The sequence below is a fragment of the Hordeum vulgare genome, chromosome 1H, assembly GCF_904849725.1.
Source record: "Hordeum vulgare subsp. vulgare chromosome 1H, MorexV3_pseudomolecules_assembly, whole genome shotgun sequence".
NCBI classification, from domain to species: Eukaryota; Viridiplantae; Streptophyta; class Magnoliopsida; order Poales; family Poaceae; genus Hordeum; species Hordeum vulgare.
The window spans coordinates 446243670-446252046 of NC_058518.1; positions in this window are offsets into that span (position 1 = coordinate 446243670).

The following is an 8377-nucleotide window of genomic DNA, read 5'->3' on the forward strand; positions in this document are numbered from 1 at the left end:
GTCGCTTCCCAGTATTTTGCTAGCCTTCACTTGTACTAAGAGGAATACTTCTTGTGCATCCACTTCCATAAACCAAAAAGTTTTTCCATGAGAGTCCACCATACCTACCTATTTGCGGTATTTACCTGCCGTTCCAAGTAAATTTGCATGTGCCACTCTCTAAACCTTCAAGAAATAATCTGTTTTGCATGCCCGAACCGCTCATGTGGTGACATGGGGCTATTGGTATCTTCCATGCTAGGAGTGTTATCCTCGACATGTGTTTATTCACTGTCATTCACGAGAAAGGGGCCGGTAATTGGAATGCCTAGTTCCATTCTTAAAACGAAAACATAAATGTAAAACAAGACTCCCCCTGGATTGATGTTAGTATGGACGGTACCCGAGGATTCGGCTAGCCGTGGAGTGTGATTGATTGGTGGTGGGGGAGTTAAAACTTTACTTTTTCTGTTTGGGAACCGCCTATAGCATGAGTAGCATGGAAGATATTGAGAACTCTTGGTCATTGCGTTGACAATGAAAGCATGCCACCCAAAATTATTATCTCTGTTTTCAAAGCTTGAGCTTTGGCACCTCTGCAAATCAATGCTTCCCTCTGCGAAGGGCCTGTCCATTTATTTTCCTGTTGAGTCATCCTCTTCTTATATAAGCACCAATTAGAGAGCACCTCTGTCATTTTTATGCTTTGCTTTTGATTGATATTGAGTATGACTATGACTGGATCTTCGTTGCCATGAATTACAATGTTTAGCCAGCATTTATGTTTTGCGGTCTCAGAAAGAGCTAGCGAGATACCACCTATTCATATTGCTTCATGCTTGTTTTGATTGAAGTGTTGGTATTTGAAACTCATTATTATTTGCTCGTTTGCTGATTATGCTATTGATATTAGTTTACCATGAGACCTTTGTGTCACTTGCTTATGTGGTTAACTTGTGATCTTGCTGAAATTCTGGTTATGAGTTAGACATAGTTGCAACGACAAGATCAAACAGATTTTGTCAAAGTTTTTCTTTCTCTCTCAGTTTGTCAACTGAGTTGCTTGAGGACAAGCAAGGTTTTAAGCTTGGGGGAGTTGATACGTCTCCATCGTATCTACTTTTCCAAACTCTTTTGCCCTTGTTTTGGACTCTAATTTGCATGATTTGAATGGAACTAACCTGGACTGACGTTGTTTTCAACAGAGTTGCCTTGGTGTTGTTTTTGTGCAGAAATGAAAGTTCTCAGAATGTCCTGAAAATTTACGGAGAATATTTCTGGAAAATATGAAAAATACCTGCGCAAAGATCCACCGAAGGGGATGGGACAGTGGGCCACAAGCCCTGTAGACGCCACCCCCTGGTGGTGGCTAGCAAGCTTGTGGGGCCCACGTGGCTCTGCCGCCCCCAAACTCAGCTCTATAAATTCACTTTCGCCCAGAAAAAAATCAGGAGAGAAGATTTCGTCGCGTTTGCGATACGGAGGCGCCGCCACATCCTGTTCTTCATCTGGAGGGCAGATCTGGAGTCCGTTTTGGGCTCCGGAGAGGGGAAATCGTCGCCATCGTCATCATCAACCTTCTTCCCTCTCCAATTCCATGAAGCTCTTCATCGTTCGTGAGTAATCTATTCGTAGGCTCGCTGGGCGGTGATGAGTAGGATGAGATCTATCATGTAATCGAGTTAGTTTTGATGGGGATTGATCCCTAGTATCCACTATGTTCTGAGATTGATGTTGCTACTACTTTGCCATGCTTAATGCTTGTCACTAGGTCCCGAGTGCCATGATTTCAGATCTGAAATTATTATGTTGTCACCAATATATGTGTGTTTTAGATCCGATATTGCAAGTTGTAGTTACCTACTATGTGTTATGACCCGGCAACCCCGGAGTGACAATAACCGGAACCACTCCCAGTGATGATCATAGTTTGAGGAGTTCTTGTGTTCACCAAGTGCTAATGTGTTGGTCCGACTCTTTATTAAAAGGAGAACCTTAATATCCTGTAATTTCCTTTTGGACCCCGCTGCCACGGGACGGATGGACAATAGATGTCATGCAAGTTCTTTTCCCTAAGCATGTATGACGACACACGGAATGCATGCCTACATCACATTGACGAACGGGAGCTAGCCACATATCTCTCTGTGTTATAACTGTTGCATGATGAATATCATCCAAACGAATCACCGACCCATTGCCTACGAGTTTGTCCCACTGCTGCTGTTACTTGTTTTTCTCTGCTGCCGTTACTTGTTTTGCTCTGCTGCTGTTACTACTGTTGCTGCTGCTGTTACTTGCTCTGCTGTTACTTGCTACTGTTGCTACTTGCTACTGCCGTCACTACTGTTGCCTGCTACAATTTTGGTTCGCTCGACGTTGACGGGAAAAGACAATTTCCATCAACGGGCAACTTCTGGCGCCATTGATACAATCGTTAGGAATAGTCTGTCGTCAACAGATCGTTTCTGACACCGTTGTTATCATACTACTTTGCTGTTGATACTTTGCTTGGAGATATTAATCTTTCAGGTGTGGTTGAATCTGACACATTCAGCTGCTAATACTTGAGAGTATCCTCTTGCTTCCTATAGGCGCACCAACAAATTTGGGTTGAATACTCTACCCTCGAAAACTGCCTCGATCCCACGCGCTGGTGGGTTATTGCAAGACAAATTCTAATTGTTGAGCAATCGAGGATAGCATTCGTCCAGCCATTGCTAGAGATCTGCTAAACAACATTTTTCTGGCACTGTTGTTGGAGATTGCCATCACTCCACTCCGCTCCAAACGGAGATTAGCATCCGCAAGGGTGTGAACTTCGGGATACATCGTCGTCTCCGCGTGCCTCGGTTATCTCTTACCCAAGCTCTTTACTTATGCACATTACTTTGTGATAGACATATTGTTTCTTCTTATATATCTTGCTATCACTTAGTTGTTCATCTTGCTTAGCATAAGTTGTTGGTGCACATAGGTGAGCCTAGTTGTTTTAGGTTTTGTGCTTGACGAATGAAACGTTAGTTTTATTCCACATTTTTTCAAGACTAAATCATAATTATTTTAAAGCGCATATTCACCCCCTCTAGGCGACATCCACGTCCTTTCAACAACGCTGCATAGAGGGGGAGAGAGTTGGTGTTGACGGCGGCAAGATTGTTGATGTAGATCGTCGTCACGCTCCTTGCCCCGACAGCAATCTGACGCCCCCGGGAGAGAGGGGGAGAGATCCCCCTCCTTCTTCTTCTTCCTGGTCCCCCTAGATGGGAGGAGAGCTCCTCTTCTGGTCCATGGCCTCCATGGTGGTAAAGGGGCAGGAGCCCCTCCGAGATTGGATTTCCCTCTCTGTTCTCTTCTGTTTCACGTTCATGTTTTCTAGACCTTCACCATTTCTTAAATTCTCGAAGATCCGAAACTTTGACCAGGTTGAAATTTTTACACGATTTGTTTCCATAAATTATCTTTCTTGCGCCCGAAGAAGAGCCCCAACTGACTTAGGGTGTAGCCACTAGAGGGCAGGGCACACCACGGGGTATGGGCCGCGGCTTGGTGGGTAGTGGAGGTTGTGTACCTCCATTTACGTTGATTCCACCTCCTAAAAATCACATCTATTCCAAAATAGTTTTTCGTAATTTTTATCGCGTTTGCACTTCGTTTGATATGGATATTCTGCGAAACAAAAAACATGCAACAAACAAGAACTGACACTTGGCACTCGATCAATATGTTAGTCCAATAAATCATATAAAATGTTGCAAAAAATATGTGAAACTTGTATAATATTGGCATGAAACAATAAAAAATTATAGATACGATGGAGATGTATCAAAGAGGCAACCACAGATGTGGCATTTATTGGTTTTTTAACTCTATAAAAACAGAAAACATGCCTGAAAAACATGATAGCTCGTGTGGTGCCTTGGCATGACCTTAGTATGATGTGGCAAATATTTGAGGAGGTTTAGCCAATGTCGTCATACACACTATTCATATATCAAACCATCACCTATGAAGTTTCATGGTTTGGGGAGCGAAATCGCCATGTTTTGAAGGTGAATTCATATTTCCTTGGTCCTTTCTCTTTGGTTTATTTTCTACGATCATCATACCCACTACAATGCACCGTGTTCAAATTTGACATTTTTGGGGCTCATTTACTATATTTAGGCCTTTATGTGCATTTTTAGGCATTTACTGCTTATAATTCAATTTCGGACAGTCAATACATGAAAAATGTAAATGAAGGTTCTAGAAATAATAATTGGTGTATTAAATAATTGGTGTATTAATTTGACAGGAAATTAATATAAATTAAAATGATATGTGTGGGCAGAGGCAACCATAAATGTGTCGTCTATACGTTTTTTAACTCTAGAAAATGGAAAACATGCCTGAAAAACATGATACTTTGTGTGGTGCCTTGTCACAACCTCAATATGTTGTGTCACATATTTGAGAATGTTTGGCTAATGTTGTCATACACACTCTTTATATATCGAACCATCACCCATGAAGTTTCATGGTTTTGGGAGGGAGATCGCCATGTTTTGAAGGGGAACCCATACTTTGCCACATATACTATGTCAACTTATATGATCATGCAAAACAATATGACAATGAACGTATAAGTCATATGATGTGACAATGGAAGTTGTATGCCAATATATCTCGAAATGGACGTGGAAATGCCATGATAGGTAGGTATGATGGCTGTTTTGAGGAAGATATAATGACGTTTATGTGCAACAGAGCATATCATGTCACGAGGTTTGGATGCACCGGTGAAAGTTGCACCGATCCTCGAGGTGAGAAATCGCAATGCACGGTACCGAAGAGGCTAGCAAATATGTGGAGTTAAGAGTGCGTATATCCATGGATTTACATTAGTCATGAAGAATTCACATACTTATTGCAATATTTTATTAGCTCTCTCAAAGAAAATTACTACTTGCATGCCCCTAGGGAGGAGGTTGGTAGGATTTAACCATCACACGCCCCCGACTTAAACAACACTAAGATTTCAACGTGGAATAAGTATGGTCACACATCATCACCATGCCATAAAAAGGTTTGGATCAACAACAAGTTGACACCTCTAATTCATGATACCTATATTAACCAATGACCATGCACTCATGCTTTTGCACATTACCACATTCAAATCATTAACCATGATTTCTCTTTTATGTGCTACATGTGATTTTGATTATGCACTCATTGAACACCTATTATTTTTTAACTAGTCTTATAACAAATGAAAATTACCATTGTTGTTTATTAACTCTCAAACAAATATAAGTGAAGAACGAGAGTGTAATTGGTTCTATAAATTCTATACGCCACCGTGCTCTAAATGATATAAGTGAAGTACTAGAGCAATTGCTAAGCTCAAAAGATATAAGTGAAGCAAAAAGAGTATTCTAATAAATCATGATGATCGTGTGTCTCTCTCAAGTGGGTGTATTCGGAGAACAATGATTGTGGAAAACTAAAAACTAAAAGCAATCTAAAGCAAACGGCGCACCAAGCAAAACTCATATCATGTGATGAATAAAAATGTAGCTCCAAGTGACATACCGATTAAGACGAAAGAGGTCATGCCTTCCGGGGAACCCCCAAGCTTAGACGCTTGAGTATTCCTAGAATATTACCTTGGGGTGCCTTGGGCATCTTAGGCTCTTGCCGATCCTTATTCCTTCGTCCATCATGATAACACCCAAAACTTGAAACCTTCAGAACACAAAACTGATCAGAAACTTTGTGAGATCCGTTAATATAGTAAACATATTAAATACTTTAGATACTATTATAAATTAATTCATATTTATTATTTCATAAGGTACTACATTCGATCTTCTCCATCACTTATACCCCCTGATATAATCCATAGCATCATCAAAACAAGCAAACTATACAAGCAAAAAAAAAACAGAATCTGTCTAAAACAGAACAGTTTGTAATAATATAGTTAAGTACTATACTTATGTAACTACAAAAACTCTGAAAAATTAGGAAGGCCTGGGGAATTTGTATAGAAATATTGTGTAAACATTTCAGATCAAATTTAGGTTCAAGTCAAATCATAGAAATTATGTAGTGGACAGTAAAGTTTATGTTTCTCCACCGCATCAATCCTACTATTATCCAAATCATCCCAAAGGCTTTACTTGGCACAAACACTAATTTAAACAGAAAAACACAATAATTTCAGAGTTAAAGATAAGGTTATCACACACAAACATAAAGTAAAAAATAAAAATATAAACATAACTATTGGGTTGCCTCCCAACTAGTGCTTTCGTTTTATGCCCCTAGCTAGGCATAATGCATTTGATCAAGTGTTGTCATGTTTGACACTCCATCCATAAGTAGCCCCCATGATAGATTCATAAGGTGGTTTGATTCTCTTTCTACGGAAGTTTCCATCCGTTTCCTCAATGGGAATAGGAACCATATGTTTCCCTCTTTCATATCAATCAATGCACCTATTATTCGTAGAAAAGGTACATAATTTATTGGAAAAGATGGGTTGCAATCGATATCAAGAACTATAAAATCTACAGGCACGTAATTTCTAGTAGAAGTTGTGATAACAACATTTATTCTTCGCAAAGGTTTCATGATAGTAGAGTCTGCAAGATGTAGATTAAGGGAACACTCGTGAATATTAGTAAAACCATGCAAATCACATAAAAATTTAGGTATAGTTGAAACACTAGCACCTAGGTCACACAAAGAACTGCATTCATATTCTTTGATCTTAATTTTAATAGTAGGTTCCCATTCATCATACAACCTTCTAGGGATAGGGACTCTTAACTCAAGTTTTTCATCACAGGCTTTTACCATAGCTTATACTATATGTTGAGTAAAAGCTTTATTTTGTTCTAAAGCATTGGGTTAGCTAATAATGGATTGCATCAAGGAAATACATTCTACTAAGGAGAAATTATCATAATTAAATCCTTGTGATCCAAGATAGTGGGCACATGACTAGTTACAGTTTTAACCTCTTCAAACCCAATTTTTCAGTTTTAGCATTAGAATCATCACCCTCCAAGCAATTGGGACGCTCTCTAACTAGAGTTGACTCATCTCGAGTCCCTTTATCATTTATTTTCAGAGAGGTAAACAAAGATTCAATAGGAAAAGTACTAGGTACTTTAAGATATTCATCACGATTACTAATGGAGAGCGATTCAGGTTTAGTAGCCATTCTATTTACTAGAGTGGTTTGTTTATCCGAAATCTTCCCTATTAATTCTTCAATTTGAGCAAATTGTAGTTGAATATTAGATACTTATTGATTGACCTCATCAAGTTGTTTACTGGTTGTATCACGGATATTTGAGTGTTCCTTAATTTCAGCAGCAAAAAGTTTGTTGTGCTCATATTGTGAGGTCTTGAAAGTTTTCATGGAGTTTTCAATTTCAGCCATCCTTTGGTAGTAGGAAATATTGTAGAATCTATCTAGTAACATGGTGACCGAGAGCAAGCAAATAAGTAAACTAGCAACTAGCAAAGATAAATATTTTTGTATTTTTGTATTTTTATGAAGCAAGCAAAATATAAAATGGTCTCATGGTCTTAGTAACATATAGAATCGAATGCTATGCTTAGGTTGGGTCTTGTGCATCACATCATTCTCCTAATGATGTGATCACGTTATCACATGACAACTCATGTCTATGGTTAGGATACCTTATTCGTCTTTGATCAACGAGCTAGTTTAGTGGAAGCTCACTAGGGACACAGTTTTGTTTATATATCCACACATGTATTTAAGTTTCCGGTCAATACAATTCTAGCTCGGATAATAAATGATTATCATGAACAAGGAAATATTATAATAACCAATTTATTATTGCCTCTGGGTCATATTTCCAACAAAAAAAGCATTGATGTTTGAAGGAAACCATGTTGCTGTTCGGTAGCTTGGGAGAAGACAAAAAAACCAAAATCCCTCGGGGGTTTAGGTTTCGAGACATCAAACTATTTAATTTGGTTGCAAGCTTGACAAATGCTCCAAACTCCTAACACTCCAAGTGCAAAAAAATCAAGTTGTTTACCATCGAGTAACAAGGTTCCTCGAAGCTAAGGTTGAGAGCCACCTATCCTATAGATGAAGATCTATAATGGATGGGAAGTAGGTTGTACAACAAGGTTTGATTAACAGAATCTGAACATGTGAAGCAACAGATGCAATGAAAAAACAATGGATACCAAGGGATTGATTTTCAGACCTATGGCTTGTCTTTCAGATGCACCGTCCGCTGAAAGACACACTTGTATTTCGGATGCATATCAGCTATAATTAATTCTTTTGTCGATAGCATGAAAGCATCACGAGACGCATAGAGGTTGGAAGAACACTTTATCGTGATGGACGGGAAAATCC